The sequence below is a fragment of the Mustela lutreola genome, chromosome 1 (assembly GCF_030435805.1).
Source record: "Mustela lutreola isolate mMusLut2 chromosome 1, mMusLut2.pri, whole genome shotgun sequence".
NCBI classification, from domain to species: Eukaryota; Metazoa; Chordata; class Mammalia; order Carnivora; family Mustelidae; genus Mustela; species Mustela lutreola.
In genome coordinates this window covers 132,709,860-132,725,865 of record NC_081290.1, presented here as the reverse complement: position 1 = coordinate 132,725,865, position 16,006 = coordinate 132,709,860, and positions in this window count along the sequence as shown.

Sequence of the window (16,006 nt, the reverse complement as noted above, 5' to 3'; positions counted from 1 at the left end):
TCTGAGTATTGAACAATGATTGTTGGTCCATGTACATAGGTGCACAGCACAGAGAGACAAATTGACTATTTGGCTAATAAGGAAAAAATTCTAGTGAAGTGAAATCATGTTTATTTCAATTTCTAAAATTAAAAAATACATTTTGATCATTTGAATGTATACAAGATGTAGAATACTCTGCTACCTGCTATTTAAAAAAAAAAAAATATTGAGAGGTAAATCAAATATAGACCTGGTGCTTACCCTTGAGAATTTTCCTTTAGAGATAGATAACATTTGTGCAGACACCAAAAATAAAATATTTAAAAGATGAGGACATGTAGGCAGTCAGGCAATCCTGGAAATAATTTTAAAGATGTTTCCTCTGGCCCAAAATGTGCACCAGAGTTTAGTGATATGTCACTATTGATGTAGTAGGCTATTAGTCAAAGTGAATTGACTGAAGCATGGATCATCAGAAAGACAATTTCCAGGGGGGAAAATGCACATCCAAGCATTATCCTTTCTTACTTTTTTTTTTTTTCCTTGGTGTCAGATCGTTATAAAATGTTTCCAAAGCCTTCTTTCTATGTTTTTCCCAATCTTTATGCCTGAAATTTATTTCCTGCTTTGTATGCTGATTGACTCCCTGGATTTATGAAGTCAGGGGACTTCCTGCCAATGTGCCATTCATTCATAAAATGAGTATTTGTTACTTCTTCCTATTTGTGAATTTCTAAGCTATAAATTTAAAATAAGATATGGCCCTTGCCCTATCAAGTTCAGAGTCTTACTATTTTTACTGAAGAGTAGAGAAGAAAGACAGTAGAGATACTAAGAACGGAGCCAGATAAATTTTTATGTAGAAGAGTTCTTTTCTTTTTCTTTGACAGTTGTGTATCGCTCCTTAGTAAGAGAATTTTAGAGAAACCTATTTTTCCAAAAGTGTCCAAGCTTAAAATTCATAATCTCTGAAGTACCTGTGAAACTGCAAGTAATTTAACATGGTTGGAACATTGGAGCTTTGAGGGGAGGCAGGATATAAAGGCTGAAATAAGTTCAGATCATGTATTAGTTTGTTATTGCTGCTATAAAATACTATCACAATGAAATGACATAGATTTATTATCTTAGAATTCTTTAGTCTGATACTGAAGCTCACATTAAGATTTTTGCAGGGCTACTTTTCTTTGTGGGGGTCTCAGGGATGAATCCATTCCCTTACTCACTTGAATCGTTGACATGTAGCAGTTTCTTATAGTTGTAGGGCTGTGGTCCTTGTTTCGTGGTTGGCTGTCAACTCTAGAGGTTGCCCATATCCCTGTAGCTCAAGTCCTTTCTCCAGCTTCAAAGCTGCCAATGGTTGTCTAAGTCTTCATCATACTTAGAGTCTCTTCTGTTCCTTTTTCCCTCTGTTGGTGTCTCCGATAGTCGCTTCTGTTTTCTTTCCCACTCTTACAGGTCCATTAAATTTCACTGATTTCACATGGAAAATCCAGGATAATTCTTTAGCAAAAGTTCAGCTGATTAGTAACTTTATGGGGTAAAGCTGAAAGGAAAATGCATGAGAAACATGGGGATTTGAAAAAAAGAATTTTTTAAAAATGTGGTATAAAAATGAGGTATAAAGTAAGTGAATCAAAGTAAGTGAATCAACAACATATGAGAAAACTCATCAAAGTGCTGGATAAAAGATCAATTTATGCCCATTAATAGAACTTTTTTGTAGCAGCAGAATCAACTAATAAGCATTTTTAAACAAATATAATTCAAAATAACAACAAAAGTATTAAATGCCAACATAAAGAGCTAACACTTTTATAGAGTAAATTGCAACTATAATAAAGTCATAAAATACAAAAAGTCATAACAGTAGATTTAAATAAATAGAAAAGTATACTATGCACAGGGATTAATAACTACAATTATATATCTAATATGTCAGTTCCTTCCAGAATAATGCACATTATCAGTACAATCAAAGTAAGATTTCAGGTTGAGCAATGGATATCCTGAGACATTTGACAGTCTTATTCTAAAATGGATATGAAAGTACCCTGTTGCAGGTCAACATTGATAAACAAGATAAGGAAAGATACTCTTGCTGAAAAATACTGATGTGTATTGAGAAACCATAGTAGTAAATTAGTACAAAAACAAGGAATTGACTAGGAGAACAAAATGGTAAACACAGAAACATATGTGTATATGAGAAAAATACATGTTTACATGAGAGATGGTTTATTACAGATGGGATAAGAATGAGTTATTCATTAGGTAGTGTTGAGAAAACTAATGACTCATTCTATGGAGAAGAGTGCAGCTGTATCACTATTTTATTCCAAATAATGTTGCCCTTAAAGTATACTAATGTCCTCAAGTGCAAGGAAAAATAATTAAAAATAATAGAAAATAACTAGGAAGAGCTTTTAATATTACCAAAGGGTGAGAAGAACTTCCTAAGTGAGGCCTAAAAATCACAGCAGACAAGATCATGAGAAAACAGATTTGATAATACAGACACAAATGTTTTAAATTATCTTCACTGACATTCCCTATAACCAAAGTTACAGATAATAACCAATAAATAACCAATGAACAATATTTCTAAATATCTTCCAAATATTTAAAATGAAAACAAAATATTAATAATATAGATAAGAAAGAGCTGTAATTATAGGACAATAAAAAGAAAAGAAAGTGTATTTCAAGAATAAAACTGACATAGAAATGAACAGTAAGTTTACAAAAGTTGTAGCCCAGAGGCTGTGTAAACTTCCTAAGTAGTCGGGAAAAAAGGCAAATTAAAGCAAATTGAAAATGTTTAGATGTGGATACAAATCTACTGGTGACAAGGCTGTGAAGAAAGGGAATCCTTGACAGTATCTAGGGAAATTAAGCATGTATAACCTTTAAGATTCAGTGATCCTAATCCTGAGTAATGTGTTCCCAAAGGGAAAAAAAATTATCAGAGGACTTGAGAAGACCTATAACAAGGTGTTCATGAAAACGGTTTGCCATCACAGTGTGTCTGTCTCTAGCTATATAAAAAATAAATAGCAAAGCAGAAGTAGTAAAAGGAAAGAAACCACAGTACATACAGCACATGTTGCTCTTAGCCAAAGAAGTAGGCAAAGTAGAAAAAAGTAAATTTGGTTATGGTTCTGTGCTAATTTTTATATCAAGGGACTAGTAAAACCTAAACTCACAAATCTCAGTGGGAGTTTATGAAAACAGATGGAACTAGCTCTGTCACAATTCATAGTGAGCCCAGTTAGTCCTCAAACCCATCCTTCGGTTATTTCCCTACTTGCTGAATACATCAGATTCTATGACTCAAGATCACTTTGTCTCCTTACTAGTATGGTTTTATATAATCTCTATAGTAACACCTAACCTACTTTGGTCATTTTTCTAAAAAGGTAGACATTTATAGAATGCTAAAACTCACAGAGTTTATACCAAGTCTTGCAAAGTGTTGAGCTCTGCTGAACTGTCACACAGATGGTGGTTGAGAAGAGAAGAATATCCTTGAGGTTATCCACTGTAGGATACTGTTTATCAATGATTTTTGGTGAACATGAGTTCTTTTTTCCACCTTTCCTCCCACTGAACTGACACTGCCATTTCCCTACCCATAAAAACAAACTTAGTAAGGAGAACCTGATTAGACAAATATAATTTTTAGATCTTTATTGTTCTGTAGATCTCTGATTATATATTGAGGTCTCTCTATTTTTCTCTCTCTCTACATATGTATATCCATATATCAGAGATCTACAAACAATAAAGATAACAGTGAGAAGTATATTCAGAAGATAAATGTAGACCTATTTAAAATTATTGTCATCTACATAATGAGATTTTGGTAATTGTGACACAGTCTTGAGGATCATGAAATGTGTATTAAATCTGTTATTTAATTTTCTTTATTTTGGTTCACTTGCTCTGTCAGACAAAAACTTTGTTATTTTGCAAAGGTTGATTAATAAATAACAACACTTTACTTATTACTGTAAAACTATAATGTATTCAGATTTTATTTATTTTTTTTGCAGAACCTCTGATTTTATATTTAGAAAGCCCTAAAGATTTTACCAAAAAAAGTGAGAACTTATAAATAACTTCAGTAAAATTGCAGAGCATAAAATCAATACACAAAAATCTATACCGTTTCTCTCCATTTTTAACAAACTACCAAAAGGATTAAGAAAATAATTCCATTTATAATTGCATCAAAGGAATAAAGTGTTTAGGAATAAATTTAACCAAGAAAGTGAAAGATCTGTCTCCTAAAATGTGTATACAGTAGATTAAAAAAAAAAAAATTGGAAATAATTTGAAAGACACTCTTTGCTCATAGATTGAAATAAATAAGATTTGTTAAATGTCTATATTACCTTAAGCTATCTGTAGATTAAATGAAATCCCTATCAAGTACCAAGCAGTATTTTTAAATCAAAATAAAACAATGTGAAAATCAGTCTGGAACAACCAAGACCCTAAATAGCTGAAGCAATCTTTTTTTTTTTTTTTTTTAATTTCTTTTCAGTGTTCCAGAATTCATTGTTTATGCACCAAACCCAGTGCTCCATGCAATTCGTGCCCTCCATAATACTCACCACCAGGCTCACCAACCCTCCCACCCCGCCCCCCTCCAAAGCCCTCAGATTATTTCTCAGAGTCCACAGTCTCTCACAGTTCATCTCCCCCTCCAATTTCCCCCAAACCCTTCTCCTCTCCAGCTCCCCATGTCCTCCATGTTATTCCTTATGCTCCACAAATAAGCGAAACCATATGATAATTGACTCTCTCTGCTTGACTTATTTTAACAAGGCTTCAACATTTAAATTATCATGAATAATTCAGCATGTTTTTAACTAAGCATGCTCATAAACAGTAAAAGGACTTTGCTAGTTTTTGCAGAAAATCTCATAATTAAGAGAATGGCAATTTACTATATCTGTATCAGGATTCTCAGGTAGCGTGCAGATAAATATACTAATTTTAAGAAGATAATGTAGGGGTGCCTGGGTGGCTCAGTCAGTTAAGCATCTGCCTTCAGCAGGTCCTGGGTTCAAGTCCACATCCTGCTCCCTGCCCTGTGGGGAGCTTGCTCCTCTCTCTGTCTGCTGCTTCCCCTGCTTGTGCTCTCTCTCTCTCTTCCTGTCAAATAAATAAATAAAATCTTTTTTTTTTTTTTTAAGAAGATAATGTGGTTTCTTCTTTTTATCCCAGTCTGTAGAGTGTAATGGAAGACCAAGCAGATTCTAATAGTAATTCAACTTTTCTCAGGTTGTTGCTATACAACCCTCACAACTCTTTGAAGTAGGGGCTGTTATTTCTCCTATTTTACAGAGGAGGAGATTAAGGCTGAAAGGATAAGTGACTTGCCTTAAGCAATGAAGCTAGTTGGGGATGGGGGCAGATGGGCATCAGGAATGCTGTCTCCAGAGCTGGCTCACTTCACAAGCATGCTCTACTGCCATTTCTAAGAGACTTCTTATATTCTTTGTTTAAATTGAGGGTACACCTTGACTTAACATAGAACTTAAACATGAAACTATCAGGTTGCATGCCAGTGATTAAAGCCCACATTTAGTCCTGTAGCTTATTGCATGTCATGTTTGTAAGAGTAGTTATATGAAAGGACTCAAACAGTTGTTCATTTTGGATACAAATAGATTGCCTCCCTTCTGGGCCCTGTGTAAACCTGTGAAAGGATTTTCCTTCATGACTTTAAAAGTATCTGGCCTCTTACATGTGATTTATGAAAATAGGCTGAATGAGTTAGGAAAAAGAAGTGATTTGAAAGCTTTTTATTTGCTTCTATGGGAACATAACAGAGAAGTAAGAAGCAAGCAAAATAAGTTTATCCTGTTGTGTGTATGTCAGAGATGCCCCCTAGGTGCCTTTATAATAATGTACTATGAATAATTCTGTCTTAACAACCAGAATTTAATAAGAATAAATAATTCTCTTTTTCACATTGAGAATTGAAAAGATGTCCTTTGATATAAAATTCTAAAAATTGTTTTCAATATTGAACAAGAGTGAATGATATTAAAGATGAGTAATGAATTAATGTATTCTTTTTCCTATCCTGGATCATCTTTTTAAAACACTTATTCTCTGCTAATCTTTTAAACCTACAGTATTCTTATTAGGTGAAATTATGCCTTTGTCAACTTTCATTATCTGGGCTTTATTTTTCTTTTATCCCTGTCCTTTATACTATAATAACATCACATATTAAAAAATAGTTGAGCTATAAATAATGCTTAATATCTTTCCATGTCCCTTTAATTACATAGGTGAAGGTAAGAATTTTAAATGACATTTTATTCACACGTATGCTAAATAAAATTGCTAAAATTAAACGTAATTTGTGTTTTTTAGTAAATACCAAGATTAAGATAGCTTTTGGACTAATAAAAAGTAATTAAAGCCAACTCTTCATCATTAATTGCCTCAGATATAAAACTTTATAGTGTTAAACCAATACATAAATTAAATATATTTAGGATTGTTTTCATCTATATTTTTCGAAGATGAGATGTCCACACCAATATACTTAGGAAGATTCCCAATAGGAGTAGAGCTTAATATCCAGATAAATGTTCAAAACTGCAAACAAAGTAGACCCTAAAAAGCATTTAATCCATGAAATAATTTATCTTTTCCATTTCTCTTCAGTCATCACTGAAAGGGGCAGAGATGTTCTAGCAGTTCTTTCTGGCTTTTGCCAACATATTGTGCTGAGCCACCTGAAATTATCATCGTTTTTATTTGTCAGTCAACAGATCATAGGTAACTTCTTCACAAGACTCTAGAAGGGGAATGAGGGAACTATAGCTGTGAGAGAATAGGCATGCAATTTATGCGTTCCTTTAAGACCTATATGAAGATAATCCTTGTCTTTACCACTTCTATCTTAATGATCAAGTATTGTTACTATGCATCCCTAGATACATTTTAGTATATACTCTATGTAATGACACACTAGTGGATTGATAAAAATAAGTATGTACTTAGATTGGATTGTGTTGCACATATCCCTGAGGTTAATGATATTGACATAATGCTGAGGCATGGTTGAAAGGGTGCAGTGACTATTCTTTCCAGAAGAAAGCAAATGGTTTCTTTTGTTGCTGCTTAGTGATTACCCACAGAGAGCTGTTTATCAGGTGTTGGGGCATATGCTCCCTGCTCCAATAAAGATGCCATGTCTGAAAAAAAAAAAAATTGCAATTTGAAACCTACCTTAAGATAATAGTGTTTTACTTTTACTTTTAATACCCATCTGTCTTTTTCAGAGTACCACAGGTAGGTTGTATGGTGATATAGGCATAATCACCTTTGAAAATTATAAATCTTTGATGTGGTTCTAACACTGTGGTGACCATAGGATATGGCACTGCTTTTTCTTACTCTGTTTGATAGGGAAGATAATTTCTGAGCACATCTTGGCTCTTTCAAACAAAACAAAAGAAAATTCTTTATACCAAGGATCATGGATAAAGATAAATTAATTCTACATTTGCTCCAAATATCTATCCCAATTACATGCTCACAAGTCAAAGGTTCATCATTGTATGGGGGATTAACTTGGGGTTCTGCTGCACTAAAGGCAGACTCAAGCCCCAAGTCCTTTTATTAACATGCCATGATGTATACGTAATACTTGGTAGCAGGAACAACCTCAAGAGTCTGTAGACTCCACTTCCCTCAGAGAGCACACAGTGTTGGGGTTTCACATCTGGGAAAGAGAAGGTTTCTAGTTATCTAGAACCCTTAGTCAAAACTATAATCCCCAGACTTAGAGTTGTCTTGGTTTATAAATCTAGCAATAACTGTCCTACAAATGCACTCTCTTAGAAGTTTCCTATGATTAGATCACTTTTGTTGCTATATTTCTGTTCTTCATTGCCTCTGATGAACTACCCATGCCATATGAGGATATTATTTTTAGTGATTTGGAAACTCTGTTTAGTGACATAACCTTCCACCAACATCCTCAGACTACACATAACAACTACTAAAAGTGTGTTTTTTCATATTACTATTCACCTCATTAATACAGTGGGTTGAGCCGCTGCCTTCGGCTCAGGTCATGATCTCAGGGTCCTGGGATCAGGTCCTGCATTGGGCTCTCTGCTTGTCAGAGAGCCTGCTTCCCTGCCTCTCTCTCTGCCTGCCTCTCTGTCTATTTGTGATCTCTGTCTGTCAAATAAACAAATAAAATCTTAAAAAAAAAATACAGTTTTTAAGGAGGTAGCCTTAGAGGATTCTTGGGGGACATGGTGGGCTATGATTAAATGGGATTCACCTGATTCAACTCCTCTAACATTTTTTCCTCCTTTTGTTATTTCCATTACATAATAAAAATTAGCTTTTAACACCCAAACTCAATTTTACCATATAGGTCAACATGAAGTCCAAGTGCTACGTACCCAGACAAGTGAATACCAAACCATTTAAGAATTCAAAGTTTCTTCTATTCATTAATTAGCCATAGATACAGTCCAATATACTGTTATTATCACAAAAAGATAACACACTGGCTACTTTAAACAAGCATTCATTCCCACAGTTCTGGAGGTTAAGAAGTTCAAGATCAAGGTGCCTGGTGATGTAGTGTCTCATGAGGACTCGCTTTCTGGTCTGCAGTTGGCCATCTTCTCTTTGTTTCCCCATGGCCTTTCTTGGTGCTTGAAGAAGTGCTTGGGAAGAGAGAAAAAAAGCTCTTTTATCTCTCCCTCTTTGTATAAGGGCATCAATCCCATCATGAGGACTCTACACTCATGACCTAATCTAATCCTTACTACCACCCAAACACCATCATATTGGGGATCAGGGGGCCAACATATCAAATTTTGGTGTGAAACAAACTTTCAATCCCTGGGCCTTTATGAGAAAAAAAAATGAAAGTAAAAATGTTAAAAGCACTCTCTTTTGGACAATATGCACTTTGAGGCTGTCGTTTTCTTTATGCTCTCAAATGCAATTTAGAACAATCAGGCCATCACATACTTCTTGCATAAAGGCTAGAAAAAATTTATAATAGTTATTAAGTAACTTACTCATAGAAACAACTGGAGGGTTGGACAGTGTCCAAAAGAACCTGGAAAAACTGGTATGATTGTATAACTTGGATGAAAAATTAGAATCTTTTTCCTTACCATTCAATCCAGAATAAGTCCTTTCTTTTAAAGAAGTTTTTGTAAACTACTGCATAGGCAAGAAAGTTGTTAAATGGAGACAATTGCTTATTATTAAGAGTTTTTACTGTTAATAAAAAAGATGGTAACAAGACCACTCATTCGTGTACTTTTCTATTGTCTATAGTAGTCAAGATTCATGTAGTAGTGGAATTAATAAAAAAAAAAAAAGAATTTCCGTAAATTGAGCAATGTGAATGTGTATATATATATATATATAACATATATATTATTTTATATATATAATATATGTATATATTTTTTTCATTAAGAAAATGTGGTTTTATCTTTTTGTTGTTTATTAAAGGGTGGCTTCCTTGGGAAACTTCATAAAGAAATTTATCATTTCTGTGCTCTAATGAATAGATTTTTTTTTGGTCAAAGAACCAACAGTTTTTTAAATATTTTGATATATTAAGTCAATGTAATATACATTTAAATGAAATCTTTATTAAGACAATTGTATAACTGCATGCATTTTTAAGAGTTTATTGTTAGAGGTTGAATGAAGAGATCCTGAGAATGTCTCACCCAGTTTCCATCAATGAAATTTGCAATCCTGTAATATCACAAACAAGTTATCAACATTGATACATTTTACTGATCTTATTCAAATTTCCCCCTTTTTACTTGTACTTTGTGTGTGTGTGTGTGTGTGTGTGTAAGACATATACAATTTTACCATATATCTATGTCCATATGTCCTCAGTCAAGACACTGAAAATTTCATCATCAAAAGGATCCCTCATTTTGTCCTTAAGTGACCACACCTACACTGACACCCGCTTTTTGTCTCTAACTACTGAAATCCACAAATCTATTCATTATTTCTCAGATTGTGTCATTGCAAATGTTATATAAGTGCAATTACATAGTGTATAAAATTTTGTGTTGGTTCCCCATCCCCACCTCATGATTCTTCCAAGGTGTTGTATGTTATCAATTCCTTTCCTTTAAAAAAAATGTTAATTTTTTGTATACATACAGCACAAGTTTGTTTAAAGATCAGTCTATTCACCTGTTGAAAGATGCCTCAAGTGTTCACATTTTGCAATTAGAAATAAGGCTACTACTATGTACATTGATGTATGGATGTTTGTGAGAACATAATTCTCATTTCTTTGGGATAAATGCCAAAGAATACAGATTCGGGATCATATAATAATTGCAGAACTTTTGAAACTGTTTCCCAGACTGGGTGTACCATTTTACATTCCCAATAGTAATGTATGAGTGATCCATTCTTTCCTCATCCTTTCTGGCCTTAGGGATTTTTCACTATTTTTTTTTTAAACCATTCTAATGGGTTCATAATGTTTATCTCCTTGTGGGTTTGGTATGCCTTTATTTGATGGCTACTGATGTTGAAAATCTTTTCATGGGCTTATTTGCTATTTGTATATTCTTTTCTGGGAATTGTCCCTTCATATATATATATATATATATATATATTCTTTTTTTTTGCCCACTTTCTAGCTGTTTTTTTTCCTCTTCACTGTTGAGTTTTGAGTTTTTAATAGATAGTCTAGTTTTTTTTTTCTCTTAACTGTTGAGTTTTGAGTTTTTAATATATAGTCTAGACTTAATATATCAAAATATTTAAAAAACTGTTGGTTCTTTGACCAAAAAAAAAATCTATTCATTAGAGCACAGAAATGATAAATTTCTTTATGAAGTTTCCCAAGGAAGCCACCCTTTAATAAACAACAGAAAGATAAAATTTTTTTATATAGTCTAGATAATATATAGTCTAGTCTATATAGTTTTGAGTGTGTGGTTTGCTTATATTTTCTTTCAATCTGAGGCTTGTCTTTTTATCCTTTTGTCATAAAATTTCCTGAAACATTTTAATTTTGAAGAAACTCAATTAATCAACTTTTCATTTTGTGGATCATGTTTCTGGTATCATGTGTTAATGCTTTGCTTAGGGCTAGATATCAAAAATTTTCTTTTGTCTTTTTTCATGAAAGTTTTATACTTTTACATCTTCCATTTAAGTCCAAGATATCTTTTGGGTTACTTATTGTACAAGTTGTAAGATTTAGATTGAGATATTTGTTCAATTTTTTTCACTTTGGGTATCCAGTTGGTCCAACTCTTTTTTTTTTTTTTTTTTTTTTTTTTTTTTGCTTTGTGTATTATTATTATTTTTTTTTTATAAACATATATTTTTATCCCCAGGGGTACAGGTCTGTGAATCACCAGGTTTACACACTTCACAGCACTCACCAAATCACATACCCTCCCCAATGTCCATAATCCCACCGCCTTCTCCCAAACCCCCTCCCCCCGGCAACCCTCAGTTTGTTTTGTGAGATTAAGAGTCACTTATGGTTTGTCTCCCTCCCAATCCCATCTTGGTCCAACTCTTTTTGAAAAGGTTATCCTTCCTCTACTGAACATCTTTGGCAAGTCTGCATTTTTGTCAAACATCATTTGAGTATATCTGTTCGGGTGTATTTTTGGATCCTCTATTATGTTCCAGGAATCTATGTTTCTATCACTTTAACACTACCACACAGTCTTTATTGCTATACCTAGATAGTAGGTTTTATTATCAGGTTTCTTTGAAATACAGTGATTTACTTTTGTGTTGTTGTTGTTATTGTTATGACTAAGACTATTATTATATAGCTGGTCTAGAATAAGCTCATCTATGTTCATAACAATCCATATTAAGATATTGATAGGAACTGTATTAACCCTACAAAGCAATTTGACATTTTTGAACACTGTATTCCTATTTATTTAGATCTTTGATTTCCCTCATCAGCTTTTTATAATTACTAGTTTATGATTAGTATGTAAGTATATTATGTAAGTCCTTATATATCTGTTGTTAAGTATATAACTAAACATTTAATTCCTTTGGCACCTTTCTTAATTACATTTTTCATTTTAGGTTCTGCACATTCATTCTTAACATAAAGAAATATGAGTGGTTTTATGTTGATCTTGTATCCTGAAACCTGCTGAAAACTTCTTGTGTTTTTTCCAGTCTTCCTTTTCCATTTGGTCTGGTAGATTTTTTTGTTAGCTCTACAGAGATAGTCATATCATCTGCATATATAGTTTTGTTTATCCCTTTCCAATCTGTATTTTTTAAATTTATTTTTATTTCCCTATTTCAGTAGCTAACCCTTCCAGAACTATGCTGAGTAAGAGTGGAGAGAACAACCATCTTTGTCTGTTCCTGATCTTAGGGGGAAACTATTCAGTCTTTCACCATTAAAAATGATAGTATTTATAACTTTTTTTGTAGATGTAATTTATCAGTTTGCTGTCATTCATTTCTATTCCTAACTTGATGATTTTATTTTTTAATCATGGATGGGTATTGGATTTTGTCAAATGCTTTACTATGTCAATTGACAGGCTCATAGGGTTATTCTTTTTCAAATTGTTTATATGGCTGATTTTTTGTTTGTTTGTTTCTTTGTTTTGCATTGTTTGATTTTAGAATACTGGAGCAGCCTTCCATGTTTGGAATACATTTCACTTGGTCATTGTATATGTTGCTGGATTTGGTTTGCTAGTGTTTTGTTGATGATTTTTATATCTGAGTTCAAAAGAGTTGTTGAAAAGAAAGCTGTAGCTTTCTTTTCTAGTGATAACTTTGTTGGGTTGTGTATCAGATCCCATATAATGAATTGTTAAGGAATATTTTCTTACACACTGAAACATTTTGTGTAATTGTTGCTAGTTCTTCTACATGTATTTGGTAGAATTTTCCAGTGGAATTATCTAGGCCTATAGATTTATTTTTTTTGGTTTTTTAAATTATGATTTCAATTTATTTCATAGTAATAAAGTTATTGAAATTATTCCTTTCAGTTTGCTTAAGATTTGGTACTGTGACTCTCACAGAATTTGTTTATTGAAATCAGATCTTTTTGAAATAAATGAATAAATAGAATGAATAAAAAATGGCAAATTAGACATAATACAACTATAAGGCTGTTTTGGTTGTTACTAAAAATTTTCAACTATAAAGAATTGATAAAACTTTTAGCTTAAAATTTCTATTTCCATAGCTAGTTAACTTGGTAAGTCAAGCCATTTCTTCAACTGAGGACAAGTAGAAAAGCTAGTAAGATATTTTAAAATCTTCCCCTTATGGCATGAAAATTAATAGTTATACAGAAAATAATCTTAAACAAAAAACCCAGTCATATCCCAGCATATATTGTTCAGGAAAAAAAAAATGTGCTCAGGGAAAATGTTATTGATAACCAATATTTTATAAGAGAGACTGAAAGTAAAATAAATGAATATTAAAGTAATTAGAATATATAAGGGAAATAAAAATAAAAATAAAAATAAACCCAAGGCTCACTAAATCCAAATGTGTCCACACATTTCTAAAATTCTAAAAAGGGAGAGAAGATTTATTTATTTATTTATTATGTTCAGTTAAGCAACATATAGTGCATCGTTAGTTTTTGATGTAATGTTCAGTGACTCATTAGTAGCCTATAACACCCAGTGTTCATCACAACATGTGCCATCCTTAATACCCATCACCTGGCTACTCCATCCCTCATTGCTTCCCTTCTGTAACCCTCAGTTTGATTCCTACAGTCCACAGTCTCTCATGGTTTATGTTCCTCTCGGATTTCTTCCCATTTAGTTTTCTATCCCTTCTTCTATGGTCCTCCACTCTATTCCTTATGTTCTACTACAGAACAGTTATGAAAGAAATTGAGGAAAACACAAAGAGATGGAAAAACATTCCATGCTCATGGATTGGAAGAATAAACATTGTTAAAATATCTATGCTGCCCAGAGAAATCTATGCTTTCAATGCATCCCTATCAAAATAGCACTGACATTTTTCACAGAGCTGGAACAAATAATCCTAAAATTTGTATGGAAAAAGACCCTGAACTGCCAAGGGAATGTTGAAAAAGAAAACCAAAGATGGAGGCATCATAATGCCTGACTTCAACTTTATTACAAAGCTGTGATCATCAAGACAGCGCAGTATTGGCAAAAAACAGACACATAAATCAGTGGAACAGAATAGAGACCCCAGAAATGGACCCTCAGCTCTATGGCCAACTAATCTACAATGAAGCTGGAAAGAACATTCAATGTAAAAAAGAGTCTCTTCAATAAATGGTGCTGGAAAAACAGTATAGTCACATGCAGAAGAGGGAAACTGGACCATTCTCTTACACCATACACAAAGATAAACTCAAAATTGATGAATGAGCTCAATGTGAGACAAGAATCCATCAAAATCTTAGAGGAGTCCATAGTCTCTCACAGTTCATCTCCCACTCTAATTTCTCCCCCTTTATTTTTCCCTTCTTCTAATGCCCTCCATGCTATTCTTTATGGTCTACAAATAAGTGAAACCATATGATAACTGACTTTCTCTGTTTGACTTATTTCACTTAGCATAATCTCCTCCAGTCCCATCCATGGTGATGCAAAAGTTGGGAATTCATCCTTTCTCATTGCTGCGTAATTCTCCATTTTAGAAGGGGTGGTGGTAGAGGCATGAGTGAACCCGGTGATGGTTGTTAAGGAGGACACATATTGCATGGAGCACTGAGTGTTATACACAAATAATTAATCATGTAACACTACTTCAAAAACTAATGATGTACTGTGTGGTGACTAACATAACATAATTTTTAAAAAAATCCTAGAGGAGAACATAGGTAGTAACCTCTTCAACATCAGCCAAAACAACCTCTTTTAAGTCATGTCTCTAAAGGCAAGGGAAACAAAATCAAAAATGAACTTTTGGGAAAGGGGATCTAAACTACAATAACTCATGTCTCAAACATAACCAGGACAAAAAAGAATAATACAAATGTTGATGTACATATAAGTAGTTATGTTAACCTCCAAGATAAGCAGAGCCTGTCTGGAATTCACATTAGTTTGTAGAGTCAGACAGTGATTATTTGAGGAAAAGAAAAAAAAAAAATCCAGAATATCAGTGCCTCGCTAGGACAGAACAATGTTAATTCACCATAGTCCACTGTGAAGGCAATAATACTTAAAACAGAAATGAAAGATGGCACATCCATGTGCTGTTTTCTGGGCACTTCCTTAAAATAGGTTTGAAATTGCCCTTGACCAGAGGTAACTGTCTCAGGAAGGCATTAATATAAGAAATCATTTGGAATGGGACATCATAAGTGGAGAAAATTGTGAGTCCTGCAGAAACAAGAGAGAGTACAGAATCAGAAATCGACCCTCTTTTTTTTTTTTAAATGACATTTTCTCTCAATGAAGCCTTATTTTACTATACCAACAAAAGAGGTTCTTTTTGTTTGTTTGTTTGCTTTAAAAGAGGGTCCTTTTGAATGAAGATCCTAGAAAGGAACTCAGAACCTTCAAGCCTCCTCCCAATGGAGACATATCTGATACAGTCAGTTTAGAAAAATTCAAAGCTTTGTATAATGAGCACAAATATCAGGAATCCCCCCAAAATAATTATGATGAGAATAGAATAGGCAAATCAAAATGCTATACCTGATTAAAGTGCTTATGATAAATCAATCAAAAAGCAACAAAAAATATACTATACACTATAATTTAGAGTATTCAATATAAATTAAATAATATTGGACATCCTTTGAAGAAATGAGATAACTCCTTAAGTCAAAAGTGTGTACAAAGTGGACAAAACCAGAAAACTTGGGGTACCTGGGTAGCTCAGTTGGTTAAGCCTTTGCCTTTGGCTCAGGTCATGATCTCAGGTTCCAGGGATTGGGCCCTGCATCGGGCTCTCCGCTCATCAGGGAGCCTGCTTCCTCTGCACCCATGCCTGCCTGCCTCTCTGCCTA